The 23,317-nt window shown below is 38.0% G+C and overlaps 1 protein-coding gene across 1 annotated transcript in view; it reads right to left on the bottom strand.

The window, feature by feature from the left end:
- Positions 1-23,317, bottom strand: part of CCDC192 (coiled-coil domain containing 192) — a 350,673-nt gene that overhangs the window by 56,089 nt on the left and 271,267 nt on the right.

Below are 23,317 nucleotides of genomic sequence, written 5' to 3'. Positions count from 1 at the left end.
CTTACTAGCTGTGTGACCCTGGGCAAATTGCTTAACCCTGTTTGCCTCAGTTTCCTCATCTGTAAAATGAGCTGAAGAAGGAAATGGCAAGCCAATCTAGCATCTTTGCCATGAAAACCCCAAATGGAGTCGCAAAGGGTCAGACACAACTGAAACAACTGAACAGAAATGACAAACTTAAGAAAGAGAAGGGCATATATGTAAGAGATGATATGAAGGTAAAATTGACAGGTCTTAGCAACAATTGGATATTGGGGGGTAAGAGAGAGGAGTCAAGGCTGACATCTGGGAGAATGGTGATGCCCCGGACAGTAGGAGGGAAGTTAGAAAGAGAGAAGGGTTTGGAAAAGATAAAAGTGCTCAATTTGGGACATGAATTTAAGATATCTACAAGCCATCCTGCTCAAGATGTCCAGTAGAAAGTTATAGATGTAAGACCCGAGGTCAACAGAGAGGTTAGGACCAGATAAGAAGATTTGAGAATTGTTGGCATAGAGGTGATAATTGAGTCAATTGGAGCTAGTGAGATTACCAAATGAAATACTATAGAGAGAGAAGAAAAGAGGGCCCTGAAGGACCTCCTTGGTTAGCAGGTGTGACCTGGAGATCTAGCAAAGGATGTGGAAGATAGGAAGAGAACCAGGAGAGAGCATTGTCATGAAAACCTAGAGGGAATAGAATGTCAAAGAGAAGACAGTGAAGGTTGTAGAGATATCAAGAAGGATGAGGTCTGAGAAAAGTTCATTGGATTTAGCAATCAGGTCATTTGGAGAGAGTAGTTATGGTTGAATGATGAGACCAGAAGCCAGAACGTAGCGTTAAGAAGAGAACGAAAGGAAAGGAACCTTCTCAAAGAGTTTCCCCACAAGAAGGAGGAGAAATATGGGATGATAGTGGAGAAGCAGATCCTGTAACACTTACAGGCTTTGAATACAGACCTGTTGATTGATTATATATCTGTCTTCTAAGCACCAACGTAGCTATGTTTGGAGCAGCAAATCTCTAGAATGCTGGCCACCAGAAGGTGATTTTTGTTGTTGTTTTTGTTATTACAAGAACACACAAAGACTGTCTTTGCAGGCATAGAAAGGTTTGTAACCTAGATGAGTTGAGGGTGTAGCCACAACCATCATAGAAATCACAGGTTCTTGAAATATTATGATCATTTGTCCATGTGTCCCTATTAGAGTGTAAGTTTTGTAACGTATCTCTCAGTGTCTACCTAGCACAGTATTCTGTACATAGTAGGCATTTAAATGTTAAATGAATGTAAAACAGGAATAAAGTAAGTTACATGTGAGGACCAGGATTTGGAAGATGTTAAAAGCTGGGCAAATGTTCCCTTCCAGTCCTTCCACATTCCAGATCTTCTATGTACTCAAATATCTCTCTATACCTGTGTAACAACCACCTAGTCTTTATTTATATTCTTGCTTCCTTCTCAGGTGAGCCTAACATCTTTGTGCAGCTAGTCATCTGTGCCTCTGATTACATTTGTCTGTGTATCAATTACTCTACAAACTGCTTTTCACTATAGAGGTACTTTGTAAAAAAAAAAAAAGTCATGAAATAGTCTCATCAGATCTTCCGTAACAAATTTCATGATTTAGCTGGATACGGAATTTCATAAGGCCACTGAAGTGCCCCTTACTAAATTTGATTCTCCCCTACTTCCCTTTATCTAGGGGTGCATGAGAGCCAGTTTCAAACAGAGCCAATTATTCAATTTCCAGTATTAGTACTTACTTCTCAGAAGTCAGTAAACTCTACAACTCATGGCTTGATTTGTTGTTTTGTTGGTTGTACAGACTTGAGAAAGTAATGGATGAAATGAAAATAATTCAGCTTCACCTTAAAAGTGTGTCATTTATTCATTTTTTTAAGGTACCAATGTACCACTGCCTCTGCCACCTGTTGCTACTAGTTAATTAGGCTCATTAACTTTTCCAGGTAATTAATACACTAAGTGCAGTTCCCTGAGCTCTTACTCTACTGTCAGAGAAAGATTTAAGACCTAGGAAAAATTATCCAACAATCTGAAGCACATTAACTAACATGCTAGGATTCTCAAATGTGCCTTTGAAAGAAAAATAACTAACCATGGCAAACTGAATGATTATCAAATAATTATTAATTTTCAAATTAAAGAAATAAAATTTGTTATTCCTAAGTCTTTTTTCAGTCACATCCAACTCTTTTTTCCCCATTTGGGGTTTTCTTAGCAAAGATACTGGAGTAATTTGCCATTTCCTTCTCCAGCTCATTTTACAGTTGAGTGACTTGCCTAGGGTCCCAAAGCTAGGAAATATCTGGGACCACATAAAGATAAGTCTTCCTGACTCAAGGCCCAGCACTCTATCCACTGTGCAACCTAGCTGCCACAAGAAGTAAAATTACTTATGGGGGGAAACCTGTTAGCAGGATAGCCATCATAATGGATTTGAATGCAAAGCTCTGGAAGAATAAACAAGGAATGAAAGAGCCCCTAGCCATCAAAGAAGAAAATATCTCCACATATCCTCTATTCTCTAACACCATATAGTTCTACATGTACATTCATTGCTCTTCCATGAACGCTAAGAAAACTTCCAAGGCCCCAACACTTGTAATAAGAGAGGATCGCTAGTTATACATGCTTTAATAATATGAATTGTTCTTCTGTCAGGATTAACCAACTGATTGCCTAAAAATTTCAAAACTATCCTACCATGAATTGAACTGGATGGATTTTTTTTTCCAACGTGGTATTACTATTGGACAATTTCAGTTGGGATTAACTTATAGACAGACATCGTGTCACATTTTGACAGTTAAAATCTCCCTTGTCTTGGACCTAACTCATTTCGTTATCTTCTCCTTAGCTGACCATTTGGCTTTCTTTAGATAGCACAATAGATAAAACTGATCCTTAATTATTAGTCAAATGGTGAACTGTTGTGAGGAAACCATGTGCAGCAACTTAAAAACTATCTAGTTCTATTGAAAAGATTTGGGAACAAATAAACAGGTTGGCCTGTAATTTGAGACAAAAATCACAAGAATTGCTAGGAGGCCTATTTTAGTAAAGAAAATTCTTTCAATACTATCGAAGTATTCATTTGAAAGGGGGAGAAAGAAAGATAGAACATCCACAGAAGTTAGGATGATATACATACTTTTTCTATTTTAAATTTAAAATGTAATTTATTTGAAACTAGTACAAAGGCCCCTAACCTTGATATGAAAAAGACTTCCTTGTTTTCCCAAAGCCTCGAAATTCCTAGACTAATCCCTCTCCTCCTTCATTCCCTCTCTCTCTTCCATACCACTCCCTGAATCTTTTTTATTCCAAACTGACTTTCCTGAGGCTACTCATCCCACTCTTGCCACAAATGACTCATTAACTCCCAAGTAAAAATGCTTATCTTCTGGTCCGCATTCCTTCCTTCACTCAGGCCACTTTTTGATGTAACCTTTCCTTCTTCCCCAGGGGTATTATCATGGAGACTTTGAAAAGTGGGAATCCTAATGCACAGGCATTATTCAGATTTCTACAAGTTTCTGGGATTTTATTTTATTGTATTTTGCCTTGGTAGACGCTTTCCTCCACTGAGAAGGCACATGGCCAAAATGCAGAGAAGCCACATGGAAATCTGGAAGATAAGACAGACTATGAGCATCACTGGTTCCCCATTCTCTTTCTGCGCCAGAATGGGGATCTGAGTGCTGTTTGGACAGATTTCAAGGAGCTGAGACCTCATGGTGTGGCATAATTTGCAGAAAGTCTGGGAGAGACATGATGGGAGATGCTAGCAGACTCTAGTTTGGTGAGACTACTAGAATTCAATCTATAACACCTGCCTTCCCCCTGCTTCCATGGAGCACTGCTTAGGAAAACTAATATGCCTGTGGTCTGGTACAACTTTCTCATTATCCAAAAGAGAAAACCAAGGCTCAGCCAGAGCTAGAATCCCTGTCTCCTGACTCCCATTTTAGAACTCTGACCTTCTGACTACTTACTTCCTGCTTTCCCTCTGGTCAGTGGGAGGGATCCATGAGAGGGGAAAAGGATTCAACTCCTTCGCTACAGCAATTTTTACCTACAAGTGGAAGTCTGTTCCTTTAAGTGCTTTTTTTTATTCCTATGATATCTGAAATTGTTAGTAAAGGGCATGGCCATTTATAACTCTTCTAATCCACAGGATTGAGAGAGGTGAAGGCCACCTAAAAGAGGAAAGTTTTCCTCTGCTCAGGCTAAAGGAGAATTTATGCAGTGTTGGTGTCATTCCTCTGTTAGAAGGCAAAAAAGTTCCAGGATTATCACACAGGATTTTTTCTTTTGGAGGAGAGGAAAAAAAAAACCTGTGGAGATTTTTTGGATGTCTGTGGGAGTGTGGGGTGGGGGGTGTATGAGAGTGTGTGTGTGTGTGTGTGTGTGTGTGTGTGTGTGTGTGTGTGTGTGTATGCCTGCAATTGTTTCAGAGACTGCTGGGAAGAAGAGGAGAGAGGGAGAGGTATGCAGAGTTTGAATGATGGATAGATTTTTCTTTCTCTTGAGAGGAAACGTGGATCTCCTCAATATGTCTTTCTAGTGCCTGAATCCAGAGGGCCTATGAGAACCAACCACAGCATGGATCCAGTTTCAGAGACTATACATACAACTCCCTGTGGATGTTATTCCTATCCCTCACTCTCATCTCAGGCTTCTGGAGAAGGTGCCAATGAACTCCCACTCTTCAGTACTAAGTAGGAAGCCCTTCAGGGGCTCTTGGCAGTCAGGAAAATTACTGGTTTCTGTACTCTCACTGTACAGATCAGCCCCCTTCCTCCTCGCCCTCCCCCCCCACCAGTGCCATATTTGCTCACTGTTTATGTTCTAATTGGCCTTCCTTGGTGATTAAAACTGTTATTGTGTTATTGTGTTAGCCTTGTGTGATCATTTTGGGAATGGTAGAGGCAGGGAGGGAGGTCGAACCTGTTCCGAATAAATGCAATAGATTCACCTAGTGTTCAGGTTCAGGAGATAACCCCTGGGGCTAAAGTGTCCAGGAGAACAATGAGCTGTTCCTGGGAACCAGTCCAGGATACTGAGCCAGCACCCACCCTGTTTTAAACCGTCCAAGTTTAAACAGGAAAAGTTAAGACCAGAGAAAGTGGTTATAATTCAACCTGAAGCCCCCCCAGACAACCTGTGAGCCCAATAGTATAAGCCCAATAGTAACAACAGAAAGAGAAACATAAGCAATGGATTATACTATCTGGGTTCTTTTGCCTTTGGCACTTGACCCTATTAATTACAAGTAAGCTAGGAATGCTTTGTTACATGTTGAGCCCTTACTTTCATTACGTTAGTGATTTCTTGTGGTCTGCTTTTGAATCTAGAGAGAGATTTATAAGGAAAGAGCTAGTACCTGTGATAGGTGGCTCATTGTACGAACAAATGGCCAAAGCTATTTCCCAAAGTCAAGTAGGGCCACAAATCACAAGGAGCTGCGTCTAGGGTATATAGCCAGTTACCTTTTCCCTAGCACTCTCAACCCCTGGATGAAGTGGGGAGAATGCTGCGGCAAAGCCCCTCAGTCGAAGAACAAGGGTTATATTATCCTCCTTACTCTGAATTCCAGGAAACTACAAATAGGGAGACCCACTGAGAGATCCGACAAGTTTTGAGACCTAGGAGTAATAACAACTCTCACTTCTACAATACTTTATATACAGTATCATATCTGATATCCACACTTGATGAAGTAAGCAATATGTTACTGTCCCCATTTTACAGATGGGAAAATTGGGAGATTTTAAGTGACTACTAGACTACTAGACAGCTAGCAGAGAGATAACAGAGTCAAAATTTAAGCCCAGGTTGGGGAGGGGGGAGGGCATCACAGCATAGCTATAGGATAACTCCAAATCAGCCTTGGAGCCAAGAATACCTGAGTTTTTCTTGTCTGTGACACTGGTTGTGTGACCCTAATCAAGTTACTTAACCTCTCAGGATCCCAAGCAAATCTCTCTCTCTCTCTCTCTCTCTCTCTCTGTCTCTCTCTGTCTCTCTCTCTGTCTCTCTCTCTGTCTCTCTCTCTCTCTCTGTCTCTCTCTGTCTCTCTGTCTCTCTGTCTCTCTCTCTCTCTCTCTCTGTCTCACTCTCTCTCTCTCTCTCTCTTACTCTCTCTCTCTCTCTCTCTCTCTCACACACACACACACACACACACACACACACACACACACACACACTCATGGCCAGCAACCATGATCCACAGGAGCAAGACCTATGGAGTTAGGGTCCCTATCCCCACCAACGCTAACACCAACTTCCTAGCAACTACCACTGACAGACAGGTGTGCCCGAGAGCCCCTGGAATAGCAGTACCACCCCCCCCATAGCACCTCCAGATTACTGCTCTAGCCATTGCTCAGAGGAGCAATGAGAGAACGTTTCTGTAGATGTTATAGCCTCCGCCTCTTCAGGAACCATAGTTACTAAAGACCCAGAAAAGAAAATTCCAGCCATTAAATTCTCGTCATTATTAAGTGGTTCAACATCACAAATATTTTGTGGTTTTATCAAAGGAAAGATGCTAAAGAAGATGCATTACTTTGTGCCTTGCCAATGCAAAAACCACAGAGTCTTTCCATCTGTCTTGACAATGGGCCCTTTTGTATGTGTTGTCCCTACCTAGTTGAATGTGAGCTCCTGAAGAACAGGGACTGTTATGCTTTTCTATTTTTACGTACTCATAGTGCTTTACAAAAAGTGAGCACTTAATAAAAATTTTTTCATTCATCCATTTGTTCATTCATTCATTCATTGATCAAAGCTTAATGGGAAGAACACATTAAAACAACATATATTTACACAAAGCCTGTCCTAACACATACTTTTGACGTGTTATGACAACAGACATAGAAGGTATCTGAACAAAAACATGTACCATGTGAATGAAACACAGAATTTATCACACCAAAGAAACTATAAAACAATTGTCACTTATCTAAAAGGTAGAAGAAAATTGACAAACATTTTCAGAGCGTACAGGTTAAAATTTAAAAAGCAAGAACTACTTTTGGAATAAGAAAAGCTCACTTCACAAAGAAATTGAAAATAAAAAAAACCTGATGATCCTCATAACCAAAACTGGTTTATCTCTAGGCACAGCATATAAAACTACAAAGATTTAAGAACAGAATTAAAAGGTCATCCATGGGTGATATCTACATGAACCCAACTAAAAATATGTTGACAAAGACATGTTGAACAGATAATTGGGTCAAGAGGATTTATTTATAGAAACAATGTATGATAATGATTCATGATAGGTCACTGGAACTAGAAATTATAGAAAAGTTATCCTTAAGAAGCCTAGACATATTGATTAAACCCAGATACAATGGAATGGTGGAAACTGTGTAATATATCACTATAGATTGCAAAAATATAAGGTCTATTGGATATAAAGAGACATGAATAGTTGATTCAAATCATGCACAGAAAACTTGGTATCATTTGTAAACTAAAATAAATCTCCATCTCAAAACATCCTTGAGAATTCAACAAGTAAAATGGCCTGGGAACTGGACATCATTATAGATAGAACTGCTGTGCACAAGTGCCTAGACATAATGGTAAACCACGAACACTTTTTACGTTCATTTTAAAATTTTGAGTTCCAACATTCTCCCCATCTCTCCAGACCCTCCTCCACCCATTGAGAAGGCAAGCAGTGGGATACCAATTATACATTGTTAGGTCAGGCAAAACATATTTTCATGTTGAAAAAAAAGCAAGAAAACCATAGCGATAAAAAGTTTAAAAAAATATCCTCCAGTCTGCACTCAGAGTTTATCAGTTCTCTCTCGGGAGGTGAATAGCATTTTTCACCATCAGTCCTTTCGAATTGTCATGGATCTTTGTATTGATCAGAGTAGCTAAGTCTTTCACAGTTTATTATAGTTAGAATATTATTGTTGCCATGAACAATGTTCTGGTTCTGCTCACTTCACTTTGCATCAATCATGTAAGTCTTTCCAGATTTTTCTGAAATCATCTTGCTCATCATTTCTTATAGAACATATACCATCTTATACCGCAACTTGTTCATGCCCAACCGATGGGCATCCCTTCCATTTTCAACTCTTTGTCGCCATAACAAGAGCAGCTATAAGTATTTTTGTATACGCAAGTTCTTTGCCTTTTTCTTTGATCTCTTCGGGATACAGATCTAGTAGTGTTATTGCTGGGTCAAAGGATATGCACAGTTTTATAGCTTTTTGGGTATAGTTCCAAATAGTTTTATATAATGGTTATACCAGTTCACAACTCTATCAACAATGTATCAATGTAACTGTTTTTCTGCATCCCCTCTGGCATTTGTCCTTTTCTGTCATGTTAGCCAATCTGATAGGTCTGAAGCAGTACCTCAGAGTTGTTTTTATTTCCAGTTCTCAAATTATTGGTGATCTAGAGCATTTATATATATATATATATATATATATATATATATATATATATATATATATACTGATAACTTTGATTTCTTCTTCTGAAAATTACCTGTTCTTATCCTTTGAACATTTACCAATTGGGGAATGACTTTTTATTTCTGTAAATTTGGCTCAGTTTTCTACTTATGAAAAAATGAGGCCTTTATCAGAGAAACTTGTAAAAAAAATTTTCTTCAGTGACATTTTGTACTTCTTTTACCATTTGGCCAATTTTGTTTTTGAAGGAGTTATTTTCTTCAGTGTATTTTTATGCCTCTCTCACCAATTCTCTTTTCATAATTTTCTTGCATTACTTTCATTTCTTTTCCTAATTAAATTTGTTTTGCTCTTTTAAAAATATCTTTCTTTAGCTCTTCTAGGAATTATTGTTGGATTTATGTCCAATCTGCATTTTTTGAGGCTCTTCTTGTAGATATTTTCGTGTCATAGTCTTGTTCTGCATTTATGTCTTGAACTTCCTATTATGATATCAGCTTTTTATATTTGGGTTTTTATTGTTGTTTGCTTATTTTTCCAGCCTATTTCTTGACTTTGAACTTTTTGTTAGAGGTGGGCTTTGCTCACTTTTGGAGATTGGGTAGGGTCATTGTCCCAAGCTTTAGCCTTTATTTGCCTTGTTTTCATAGCTAGTCCTGGGGATCTGTAAGTTATGAGTGCTTCCAAGGTGGTATGATCCAGTGAGAGGTGTGGTCACTGCTCTCCTGGTCTGAGCTCCAGGTAGGGCCCTTGATCTCTTACAACTGCAATTCCTTTCCTCCCTGGAACTGCAACTCAACTCTAACATGGGTAAAACCCTTGCTTCTTTGCAACTACAAGTGCTAGCTCTCCTTTATGCCCTGGAATTGTTATGTGGAAATGGGTAACAGGCAATGGAGTTGTTAAAGGGCACCTGGTCCTATGCCCAGTGCTAGTACAGGGACCCCTATAATCCTTTATCCACGTGTATCCACTTCCTTTACTGTCTCTGGACAGTGGGAGTTCCTGGTACTGTTACTACTCCTGCTGTTACCACTGTTGCCTCCATGGCTCTCAGCTGGTGTTGCTGCCCTATGTTTTTGGCTAGCCCTCATCTCAGCATCACAGACTTCTCCTTCTGACTTCCCAAGTTGTCCTGGGCTGGAAAAATATCTCACTCCAACCTTTTGTTGGTTGTACCACTTTAGATTTCTATTTGAAACAATATTTTTTAATTGTTTGGAGGGGAACTCTGAGAGAACTCAGCTACTATGTTCTCTTTGCTTGGCTAGCTTGAAACTGAGTGACAAACATTTAAACATAATGATTTTAACATAGCCTTACTGAAGACTTTTGATCTCTAAACTATATGGAATGAAAAGCTTTTGAAATATAGAGATCTCCAAGAAATTAAAATCACGTGTAAACAGAATAAGCTATATGTCAACTCTCTTGTTAATTGGATGCTGGTAAAGATGCTAGCATCTTCATATTCTTATTCAATTACAAAAAGGAATTATTTTATATACCTGCACAGTAGCCCACAGGATATTAAATATAAAAGAATAAAAGCAGGATAGGAACTCTTGGCCTCAGACCATATCAAACCACTGAATCTCATTAAAAAAGATTTGAACAAAATAATATAATAATACCATCATCATTATAGTAATAGTAAAACCTACATTTTCAACCTTGTTATAGATTACTCCCATTCCTGTACTCTACGATCTGATCAAACTGGACTCCTTGCTGTTAGTCCTCATATCTGATACTTCATATTTGATCTTTCTGCTGGTGAGGGCAGTTCCACCTCACCTTTTACCTCTTAGAATCCCTTGTTTCCTTCAGAGCTGTGCATAAGGGAAACCTTTTACATGAAGCATTTCCTGATGCTCCCAGCTACTGGTGCCCCACTAAAGAAAATTTAGTTATGTATGTATTGTCACCTCCGGTGTAATGTAGGTCTCTCAATAGCAGGAGCTGTTTCATTTTCCCCTTTGTGTCCCCAGCACCTAGTATAGTGCTTAGTGGATGTATAATAGGTACACAATAAATGCCTATTGATTGACAGACTATTTGATGTCCACATGGAAAACTAATTAAAACATGCTACCAATACAACAATTGATATAAAACATGACCACTTCCAGGAAGATAGTTTCAGACACTGATGGTTCTACTTAGCCTTTAACCTTTTACTATCTCTCCTGTTGTTGTTCATCTTTCATTTTCTAAGAAGACCGATGACATTATGGGTGATGTCTTGACTTGTGCATGAATTGGATTGAAATGAGGCAGAATTGCACAAAGTCATTAGCCTCATTTTCTCTTCCAGATTCCTCAAAGTCCAATGGTAAAACAAAAGTCAGGATGGCTGGTGATAGCTGTGGATGCAGAGGATGATCTTGGTGTCTTCAGTGTCTGATTAAGCTTTTAGCACTTCACAGCACCTGCTTCAGCTGTCTTCAGGGCCACTGGAACAAGTTGTTCTCATCTGCCCATGCTAAGGGTTTTCTATTTCATTCTAGAAGCAGTAGGGAGCCATGAGATCATCACTCTAGCAGAGTACTGCAAAACATTTAATTAGCCATCTAATAACATATCTCACTTTGAAATACCAAAGTCACCCTTCAGAACCATACATGCAATCATTTTTGGAATGCAAATATAGAACTTTATTACATTTCATCTTATTAGATTTGGTTGATAAATCTAGAATATTGAGTTGTGTTATTCTGATCTTTTCCTAGTTATTTAAAAAAGTTTTTTCTGATGACTTATCTTAATGACACAGGACTAATCCCAATGTATGAATCATAAAAACAAACCTTTGTGTAATATATTATTAAGAAAAGAAATCTTTCACAGATAGTCCACTTTTTTCTCCAGGAACAGACTCATAAAATCTGTTCTCAAGATAACCTCTTCCTTTGAATTCCAGAACCGTTCAGCCTGCTTTAAAAGTAGAAGTGAATAGTAAAAGTTATAATTTTTCACTATTTCATATTAAATTTTCATTTGTTTAAAATAACTGCTTTGTCTGGAATGATTGACAATATTGTTTTAATTGCCATGATAATCAGCTAAGGAAATAGTTATCAGTGGTTTATCCCTCTTTGTAAGACATTCACTAAGAAGGGCTGGCTAATGAACCTTGGCAGGAATATATACTTATACTTTCCTAATTTTCATAATTCAATTATGGGGTTGCATGTGTGTGTGTGTGTGTATAATTTTACTTTTAGATAAGAAAAATGCCCTTTTTTCTACTATACAATGCAAGGATGAGTAATATCCTTCCTTCCTCTCACCCCTAGAGAGAGGGGAAAAAAAACAAAACTAAAAATCCCCGTGCCTGCTTGCTTTGTCTCTTTAACAAGATTCTTCTTTGTTTTCTGTAAAATTAGTATGGATACAAAGTAGGAAAAACACACACTGATGACTCCTCTTGCTCAGAGACCTGTTCAACTAGCAGTTACTAAAAGTAGATAAGATTTCTTGCTAAGAATTATACCAATATATTTCTTGGGCACATATATGCTTTATTGATAGAATTGTTTTAGTTAGAAAAATGTTTTAATTGTAATGAGGGATATGTAAGTATGTGTGTGTGTGTGTGTGTGTGTGTGTGTGTGTGTGCATGCATTTTTTTATACAGTTTTTATGCCCCTGTGATGCCTAATTAATTAGCTAATTCCTTGGATTCTCCAGTTTCTACCTGCCCTCTAACAAAAACTTTGGGTCCACTTATTAACATCAATCTAAAGTTCTCTCATCTCATTCTAGACTGGTTTTGTTAGAATCAGGGTTGGGGAACCTGAGGCCTCAAGGCCACATGTGGTCTTCTAGGTTCTTAGGGTGAGGCCTTTTGACTGAGTCCAAGTTTTACAGAACAAATCCTTTTATTAAGGGGATTTGTTCTGTGAAGATTGAATTCAGTCAAAAGGCTTGCACTTGAGGACCTAGAGGGCCATATGTAGCCTCGAGGCCTCAGGTTCCCCACCCCTGGTGCTGGATCTAGCATATAGGACCCAGGGCTGACAAGTTTGGCCTCTGATACCATAAACCTATAGTGCGGTAGATTACAGAAGCAGAGAAAACTGATAGGAACCTCATAGCAGTAGTGAGAATCCTTCCTAGAAATAAGGTCATCATTTCATTATATAATCTCATTCCAAAATGAACTCGAATAAGCTGTTAAAAGTTAAAAGTTTAGGATCAGCAATATGCCAAAGAAGAGATAGGGCATTGGCAAAGCAGAACCTTAAAAAAATGTAATAAAAAGTATCTATATAAAATCAAAAGCTAGCAGCATGTGTAATGGGGCAACACTAGAAGCTTTCCTAATTTTATATATAAGAGTAAAATGGAGCAGCTTTATAGATAAAGCACTGGGCCTGGAGTCAGGAAGACTTGAATTAAAATCTGGGAACTTACTAGCTATGCAACCTTGACCTTAACTTCTGTTTGCTTTAATTCACTGGAGAAGGAAATGGCGAACCACTTGGATTTTCCAAGAAAATCCAAGGACAGTATGGTCCACGGGGGTCGTGAAGAGTCAGACATGACTGAATGACTCAACAACAACAGTAACAAAATAAAGACAACCCCTTTCCCTGACATTATTTGATACTGTTCTAGAAATACTGGCAATGGAACTAAGACTTATGAAAGAAAATAAAGGCATAAAGATAGACAAAGAGAAAACAAAACTATCCTTAGAAAATCCTAGGGAATTAGCAAAGAAATCAATTGAGAAAATTAATAGCTTAAATAAAGTAGGAGATTACAAAATACCTTTATATAATGATTGTAAACAAATTCTAGAGTGGTGGAACCAACAAAAAGACAGAGTGAAACCATTTTCCAGCCCAAGACAACTTAGAGGGTCAGCAGGAAAGGTCTCCTGCACTAGCATGAGAGAGGAACACAGTCCAGCACAGGCTGTGCCAACACAGACCTGGCCCCAACAAACCACAAGCAGGCCTCAGGGTGACTGAATCAGTGGCAGAAATGGTGGTTTCCAGACCTCTCAACCCACAGACACCAAAGACAACTTAGAAGATCAACAGGAAAGGTCTGTCACACCTGGGTAGGAGTGAAGCACAGTCCAGCACAGGCTGCACCCGCACAGCCCTGGCTCCAGCAAACCAGAAGGAGGACTTCAGAGCCACTGAATCAGCAGTGGCAGTAGCAGCAGCAAGCGGCAGTGGCTACTTCTGGAGTTCTCAGCCCACACATGGTAAGGGGGTGGAACAACTGGCCAGAAGGAGATTACAGGGGTCTCTTTGCAGCAGGACTCTGTTGCTTTGCCTATGCTGCGATCTGGGTTGCAGTCCTGGGTGGCAGCCCCAGGGCAAGGAGGAGCAGCACTAGCACAGCAGAGCTTGTGGACACAGTGGAGCAGAGGATTTTCCTCACAGTTCCAGAAAAGAGTGCTTGTGGTCACTCACAGATCAGAGCACAGGCCAGGAGAGGAGTAGATACCTCTCCTTACATCACACCACCTTGGAAGAACTGAAAACTTACAGATCCCTAGCAGTATCTCTGAAAACAGCTGCACAAAACCCCTGAAGCTTGGGACAGTGCCTTCTCCACACTGGAAACAGAGCCCTACTTTGACAAAGAGTTAAAAGTCAAGTTAATAAAAGGCTGAGAATATGAGCAAACGATGGAAAAAAATTCTAACCATAGAAAGTTACTATGGTGACAAGGAAGATCAAAACACACACTCAGAAGAAGATAATAAAGTCAAGGCTCCTATGTCCAATGTCTCTGAGAAAAATATGAATTGCTCTCCAGCCATGGAAGAGATTAAAAAGATTTTTTTAAATCAAGTGAGAGAGGTAGAAGAAAAAATTGGGGAGGGAAATGAGACTGATGCAAGAAAATCATGAAAAACATGTCAACAGCTTGGTAAAGGAGACACACACACACAAATACTGAAGAAAATAATACCTTTAAAAAATAAACTAGGCCAAATGGTAAAAAAAAAAGCCCAGAAAGCCAATAAGTAAAAGAATATTTTAAAAAGCAGAATTGGCCAAATGGAAAAAGAGGTACAAAAATTCACTGAAGAAAAAACTTCCTTAAAAAATAGAATTGAGCAAATGGAAGCTAATGGCTTTATGAGAAATCAAGAAACAATAAAACAAAACCAAAAGAAAGAAAAAATAGAAGGCAATGTGAAATATCTCATTGGAAAATCAACTGACCTGGAAAATGGATCCAGGAGAGATAATTTTAAAATTGTTGGACTACCTGAAAGCCATAATCAAAAAAAGAGCCTAGACATCATTTTTCAAGAAATTACCAAGGAAAACTGCCCTGATATTCTAGAACCAGAGAGTAAAATGAAATTGAAAGAATCCATTGATCACCTCCTGAAAGAGATCCCAAAATGAAAATTCCTAGGAATATTATAGACAAATTCCAGCTCCCAGGTCAAAGAGAAGATATTGCAAGCAGCCAGAAAGAAATAATTCAAGTATCTTAGAGCCATAGTCAGGATGACACAAGATTTAGCAGCTTCTACATTAAAGGACTGGAGGGCTTGGAATATCTGGAGGGCAAAGGAGCTAGAATTACAACCAAGAATCACCTGTCCAGCAAAACTGAGCATAATGCTTCAGGGGAAAAATGGATATTCAATGGAAAAGGACTTTCAAGCATTTATGATGAAAAGACTAGAGCTGAGTAAAAAATTTAATTTTCACATACAAGACTCAAGAGAAGTGTAAAAAGGTAAACAGGAAGGGGAAATCATAAGGAACTTAATAAGATTAAGCTATTCACATTCATACATGAGAAGATGATACTTGTAACCCATAAGAACTTTGTAATTATTAGGGCAGATAGAAGGAGTATATATAGACAGAGGACACTGTGAATATGAAGAGATGGTATCTTTAAAAAAATTAAGGGTTGAGAGACAAATGTATGGGGAGAAAGGGAAAGGGAGGGCTAGAATGGGGTAAATTATCTCACATAAAATAGGCAAGAAAAAACTATTACAGTAGAGGGGAAGAGGGGAGAGGAAAGGGTGAGTGAGTGAACCTTATCTCATCAGAATTGGCTTAATTAGGTATAGAAATCTATTTTACCCTACAGGAAAGTAGGAGGGAAAGGGGATAAGAGAGGGGTTGCAGTGATAGAAGGGCAGACAGAGAGGAGAGGCAGTAATCAGAAGTGAAACACTTTTGAGGGGGGACAGGGTGAAAAGAGAGAGAATAGAATAAACAAGGGGTGTGGGGAAATAGAATGGATGGAAATGCAGTTAGCAATAGTAATTGTGAAAAAAAAATTTGAAGCAAGTTCCTCTGATAAAGGCCTCATTTCTCAAATACATAAAGAACTGAATCAAATTTATAAAAATAAGAGCCATTCCTCAGCTGATAAATGATCAAAAGATATGAATAATTTTCAGATGAAGTGATCAAAGCTCTCTATAGCTATAGGAAAAATACTCTAACTTACTATTGATTGCAGAAATGAAAATTAAAACAATTCTGAGGTACTACCTGATACCTATTAGATTGGCTAATAGGATAGAAAAGGAAAATGACCAATGGTGGAGGAGATGTGGGGAAAATGAGGCATTAATACATTATTGGTGGAGTTGTGAAATCATCTAATCATTCTGTAGAGCAATTTGGAACTATTCCCACAGGGCTATAAAACCAAGCATACCTTTTGACCTAGCAATACCACTACTAGGTCTGTATCCCAAAAGAGATTTTTTAAAAAGGAAAAGGACCTATATGTACAAAAATATTTACAACAGCTCTTTTCTGGGGACAAAGATTTGGAAATGGAGGGGATGCCCATAAATTGGGAAATGGCTGAACAAGCTGTGGTATGTGATTGCGATAGAATACTATTGTGCTATGGGAAATGTTGAGCAGAATGTTCTCAGAAAATCCTAAAGAGACTTGCATGAGCTGATGCAAAGAGAAATGTACTGTGTACAAATTAGCAACAATATTGCAAGATGATCAGCTGTGAGTGACTTAGCTTTCTCAGCAGTACCATGATCCAAGACAACTCTGAAAGACGTTTGATGAAAAGGGCTATCCATCCCCAGAGAAAGAACTAATGGTATCTGAATATAGATTGAAGCATACTTTTTTTTTTGCTTTCTTTATTTTTCTTGAGGTTTCTTTTTGGGGGGAGTCTATGTTTTCTTTCACAACATGATTATTATGAAAATGTTTTACATGACTATGCAAGTTTAACCTATACTGAATTGCTTGCCTTCTAAATGACGGGGGATGGTGAGGGAGGAAGGGAGAGAATTTGGAACTCAAAGTTTTAAAAAGGAATGTTAAAAATTGTTTTTGCATGTAACTGGGGAAAAATAAAATATGAAACAAAGAAAAAAGAATAACTTTGAGTGAATAAGCAATTTTTACTATTATAAATACCCAAATTAACTACAAAGGAAATATGAAGGAAGATGCTATGTGCATCCAAAGAACTGATAAATAGAAGTATGTATAGAATGATTTTACATATATGTACATATTCATGTCTAATGGTAGTCATATGTAGGGTGGAAGAAGTGGGGAAAAGGAAGAGAAAAAAGAAATTTACATGACTATTATATATTTTAAAAGAATAGCAAGTTATATACAATAAATTTGCAGTTTCATGTGCAATCATCTTTTTAAAAATTATGTTAATGTTGTGGAAACGCTTGTTGTATTCCTTAAATTAAAAATAAAATAAATTGAGATTTAAAAAATATTTGGTGCTAGTTAAAAAATAAAACAGTACATCAATGGAACATACTGGAAAAGAATCAGAAGTAATTTAATTCAATTAGCCCAGTGGTCAACTGACCTGAAAACATAAATTACCTAGGAAAGAGCTCCCTATGTGATAACAATTGCTGAGAAAACTTGGAATTTGTCTATGATTAGGTTTCAATCCACATCCTACAAGAGTAAATTTTAAATGGTTATCTTACTTGAATATTTACAATTATACCATAAAAATGAAAAGAATAGAAGATTAGATACTTTTCACAGCTATGGTTAAGGGGGTGAATTATTAAAAAAAGAATAAGGGTGATTACAAAATATAAGACAGTAAGTTGTGCCACAGAACCAATGCTTTTGAATTGAAATTCTGGAGAAGATTTTTGAAAGTCCTTTGGACAATAAGGAAATCAAATCAGTCAATACTTAAAGAAATTAACTCAGGCTATTCACTAGAAGGTCAAATACTGAAGCTGAAACTTAAATACTTTGGCCACATAATGAACAGATGGGATTCATTGGGAAAGACGCTGACGTTGGGAAAAATTGAAGGCAAAAGAAAAAAAAAAGGATAGCAGAGGATGAGATGAATAGATAGTGTCATAGAAACAATGAACCTGAACTTGGACAGACTTCAAGAGATAGTGGAAGATAGGGAGCCTGGCATGCTATGGTTCATGGGGTCATGAAGAGTTGGACATGGGTGAACAACAATTTTGACTGCATGAAACTGAAAAGCTTTTGCATAAACAAAATTAATGCAACTAGAATAACAAAGGAAGCAGGCAACTGAGGAAAATATTTGTATGAAATATCTTTGATAATGATATAAGGGAATGATAGAATAGAATTAATATAACTATATAACAAAGTTATTCCTCAATAGATTAGAAGTCAAAGGATATGAACAAAAGTTTTCAAAAGAATTGCAAAGAATGCTCCAAATCACTAATAATAAGAAAAGTGAAAATTAAAACAACTCTTGGGTTTCGTCTCACACTCAGTAAATTGACATAGATGACAAAAGATGGGATTAGTCAATGTCAGAAAAGTTGTGGAAAGACAAGAACACTAATCTATTTTGGGTGGTACAGAGGTTTGACTTAACCGTTTTTTTTTTTTTTTTTGCATTTTCAAATAGTATTTTATTTTTTCCCCCAATTCCATGTGAAAACAATTTTTTAACATTCATTTTAAAAAGTTTGAGTTCCAAATTTTTTTCTTTCCTCCCTTAACCCCTCCCTAAAAAGGTAAGAATTTGAAATAGGTTATACATGTGCAATCATGTTAGTCATGTCAAAGAAGAAACAGACCAAAAGGAAAGACCGCCAAAAAGATAAAGAAAGTGAAAACAGCATGCTTCAATTTGCATTCAGACTCCAATCAGTTCTTTCTCTGGATGTGGATAACATTTTCCATCATAAGTCCTTTGGAATTGTCTTGGATCATTGTATTGCTGAGAAGAGCTAAACTATTCATAGTTATCACACAATGTTGTTGTTATTGTGAACAATGTTCTCCTGGTTCTGCTCACTTCACCTTGCATCAGATCATGTAAGTCTTTCCAGATTTTTCTGAAGTCCGCCTGCTCATCTTTTCTTATAGCATGATAGTATGCCATTACATTCATATACCACAATTTGTTCAGCCATTCCCCAATTGATGGGCATCCCCTCCATTTCCAATTCTTTGCCACCACAAAATGAGCTTCTATAAATATTTTTGTACATGTATGACCTAACCATTCTTAAAAGTAATTCGGAATTATGTGAAGAAAGTGACTACATAGTCCTTATCTACTGACTCAAAGATTTCACTGCTAGATATATACCCCTAAAGCAGTCAGTGACAAAAGATCACCAAAATATTTATGCCAGTACTTTTTATAGTAGTAAAGAATTAAGGAAGAGTAAAGGCCCATGAAATATGATGAATACAGAGAACATATGAACGTTGTTAATTTCGCTTTGCATCAGATCATATATCTTCATATGTATGCGTGTACATATATATTCATATATATGATTAAAACATTGTAAATATAAATAACAACAATAATAAAATAAATGCTATGAAATTTAAATGACCAAGCTTTGTCTCAAAGAAGAGATGCACAAAGCTTCCTCCCACCCCACCCCTACTTCTATGAAGAGATGAGGGACTCTCAGCATGTAACACTTAATATGAAGGTAGATTTTTTATATATGTAGAGTAATTAGTTTTATTGTACTTGTTTCTTCCTCTTTTTCATTCTTTATTATGTGGGATTACTCTCTGAAAAGGGTATATGTCAGGAAATGAAAGTCCTTTTAAAATAAAAAAATCAATAAAAAGGAATTTAAGATATATTTTTGTAAAACAAAAGATCCAGAGACTGGGACTCATGTGAGTAAAGACAGTCTAGTCCAGATAGAGCACAGGAGTCCCTAGGTAGACAAGGGATAGTCTAAGGGCATTAGAAGGTTTGAGGGAGATATTTAAAGGCAAAAGGTGAAGTAGAGGGAAGAAATTTAGCTTTATATCACAATTTTATTTAGGCCCATAGGGGCAGGGGGTAGGTCTATATAGTTCCTTTCAGACTAGTAAACCAATGGGAAAAAGTCAAGAAGGGCTCAGGAGAAGCCACAGTGTCGTGGAGAAAGTAACTTGGGCAGAAAGTACTAAGGAGGACTTTAGAGAATGCCTTAGTACACTGAGCTGGGAGGTAAGAAAATTCTTTATTTGACACTGCTCAAAGCTTTATCTGGAAGTCCAAAATTTTGACATTAGGATTGGGGAGGGGGTGTGCTTTGAGGTTTCTTCTTTATTCATTCAACAAACATTAATGAAATACCAAATGAGATAATTTTGTAGAAAAAGAAAGTGCTTAGTACAATACCTGGCACATAGAAGGCACTGTATAAATGCTTGTTCCCTTGTCCTTCTCTCCTTCCCTCCCTCTCCCTCCCCTTTCCCCTACAACTTATTCCCCTACAACAATATTCAAGGTACTGGTAATATAAGAAGATTTTTAAAACAATAAAACAAAACAACAGGTTCTTTAAGCATCTCTCACTTAAGGGAATAATAATCCTACATTGCTTAGGAATAGAATCAGCTTTCAATACCATTTTTATATTATAGGAATTAACCTATATATACCAGGTACCTTATGGGACACATTGTGTATGCTTACCAAAGAAATACAGAAAACACATCTACAAAACGGACTTGAAGCTATTCCATGCTGTAGGTGCTATACAGGTTGGATCAGAAAGGAGAAGTTCCCCGTGACACTGAATACCTACAAATGGCCGATAGGGCCTATACTTGGAAAGTTTCACTGGAAAATTACTCTAGTAGACCCTAGTAAACATGCGTCCATTTTACCCAGAAGGAAGATAGAAATGTCTTGTGAATTGCAGCTCAAGTTCCAACTCAGCTAGCTATTCTAAACCCAAGGATTAAGTGAAGCTTGTATGTTCTAATGGGCAGTTGGTACATTTCAGCAAAAGCAGCCAGCTGGAAAGACTGAAAAAGAATGCACCATATGCCTTGGTTATTTGCACAAAGTAAAATCAACAAATAAAACGGATTTTGTAAGTTGTTTGCTGTTTTCTTTTCAAGTAAATTTTCTCTCTGACTGAAGTTACTTGTTTATTTAGTGCTGACTTAAGCACATAGCAAACAAAATTACTTATTTTGTTGAAAAGATGTGTATTTGATCACAGTAACTATCATTAAATGTTCCTCATACTTCTCCTGGCTCCTTTTTAATAAAAAATGAGAGAAGAGACTAGAGATGTCTATTTGCCTCCCTTTGAACCGCACAATGATCCCTACCATGCTGCATGTTGGGGATAGCCCTCACTACAACAGGGTAGTTCGCGAGTGCAGTGGAAAGGCTCAGAAAGGACATCATGGAGAAACTGGCGTTTGACTGTCATTGACAAGTCTGACAGGAAGAGTGGGTCCAAGAGTGGTGGGGCAAGCCTGTAATCTCCACTGCTGGGGAAGGCTGAGGCTGGTTAGCTTGAGTTTGGGAGCCACAATGTCGTGGAGAAAGTAACTTGGGCAGAAAGTACTAAGGAGGACTTTAGAGAATGCCTTAGTACACTATGAGCTGGGAGGTGAGAAAATTCTTTATTTGACACTGCTCAAAGCTTTACCTGGAAGTCCAAAATTACAGTTTTGACCTTAGGATCTGGTGGCTGGGGTGGGGGTGGGGGGCAGGAAAAGGTAAGGTGCTCTTACTAACTCCAGTACAAATATGGTGATCTCCCCAGGCTGGAGTACCACTAGGCTACCTAAGTAGGAATGAACAAGCCTAGGTCAAAAAAAGTGGAGGAAGTTAAAGTTTCTGTGTGGAGATTTCCTTGAGATTTGGGATTAAAGGTTCAGATTGCTAGCAACACTTCCTTTCCACCTGAGTACAAAGAAGCCACAGGGGTGCTTGATGCTTGGCTGGCGGATCACATTGGCATGGGAATTTCATTCAGTTGAATCTGCTCAAGATGTCCTCAATGCCCGTGCTTGTTCAATATCCTTATTCTCCTATGGCTAAGTAAATGTCTTTTTTTGTTAACTGGTGAATGACCTACAAATGTCTCATTTTGTTTAAATATCAAATCTAAACCGCCTGAATCAGGCCCAGGCCAGAACATCAAGAAAGTTAAAGAGGTCACTGAGAGAGTGTAAAGAAAGAAACATAGGGGACCCAAGAGAGAGTCCTGAGGAGCATTACATGTATGACGGGACAGTAAAGGAGATGGAGAAGGAGCAGGAGGTGTACCAGGAAGGAATAGTTTAATGAAAGCTCAGAGAAGAGAGAGCATATAGTAGCAGAGATTAGTTAGCTGTGTCCAATGGAGCAGATAGGTTTAGAAGGATTAGGACTAAGAAAAGACCATAGATCTGACAAATAAGAGATCACTAATAATTTTGGAGAGAGCCTCTTTAGTTGGGTGGAGATCTAGAACCCGAATTCCTGATGGTTGAGAAGTGAGAGGAGAGGAAGAAAATGCAGTGAATTTTTGTAGGAGTTTGGCTGAGAAAGGAAAAGTTTAGGACAATACCTAGAGGGGATGGGGGGAGTGGGGTTCAGTGAAAGTTTTTTTTTAAAGAATGAGAGAGACTTGAACATATTTGAAAGCTTTAGCAAAGGAACTGGAAGATAGAGAGGGAATCATTAGTTACTATAATGGGATGGAACTAAGCCCACTTCTTGGCCTTGTCAAGGAGAAAAGCTACCTCATTGTCAAATATGGGAACAAAGGAGGATATAGTGGAGATTATGTCCAGGGGTTTTGAGATGAAAGGAATGGGAGGAGATGGAGCTCCTGTTGAATGGCCACAATATTCTCCTTTGAGAGATAAAATCCTCAGCTAAGAGAGAGGGAGGAGAGGTAGGTGTGGGAAGTTTGAGCGGGAAAGAGAAAGCTCAGAGAGCTTTTATGGCGACTGAGGCAATCAGTTTGGGAGGGATAAAAAGATTCCCTTATTTCAATGAAGGCCTAGTTGAAGTTGGATAACATGAATTTACAATTTACCCAGTCAAAATGTTGTGGGACCTCCTCCTGTACCATCTGGCTGTACTTGAGATAGAGCAGAGATAGATGGCGGGAATAATTTAGGGCTGAAGTTTGTCAAGAAATGTGCAGTGAAGTTTAGGAAGTGTGCATGCAGAGGGAGACATAGAATGATAAGTGATTATGGTCAAATAGAGAAATGTGAGAGTTTTTAATTAAGGAAATAAAACATTTGTGGGTAATGATGAAATCTAGCCTGTGACCATCCATCCTGATATGTGACTGAAATGGAGAGAAGAACTTGAACCTTAGTCTTTTCTTAACTTTTTTTTTTTAATGTGTGGTGGACCCTTTTGGTATTCTTGTGAGGTCTATAGATAGACCCCTTCTTACAATAATATACTAGAGAACTTCAACATCCATGCTGATGCTCTCTAAAATTCTCTATCTTTCCTACTTCTCAGGCTCCTTAAATCTCATTACCTAGTCCTGGGGTTCTTGCTGGGGCACATTAACTTAAAAGTTATCTTGATCATTATTATTCCAATATAATTGGTTTCTGTTGTAAATCTGTATATTTTATTTTGTGCACTTAAAAACTGTTATTCTGAA

Source organism: Trichosurus vulpecula, chromosome 1 (genome assembly GCF_011100635.1).
Source record: "Trichosurus vulpecula isolate mTriVul1 chromosome 1, mTriVul1.pri, whole genome shotgun sequence".
In the NCBI taxonomy this organism is placed as follows: Eukaryota; Metazoa; Chordata; class Mammalia; order Diprotodontia; family Phalangeridae; genus Trichosurus; species Trichosurus vulpecula.
Note: the sequence above shows the minus strand (reverse complement) of the source record. Positions and strands in the feature narration are given on the sequence as shown.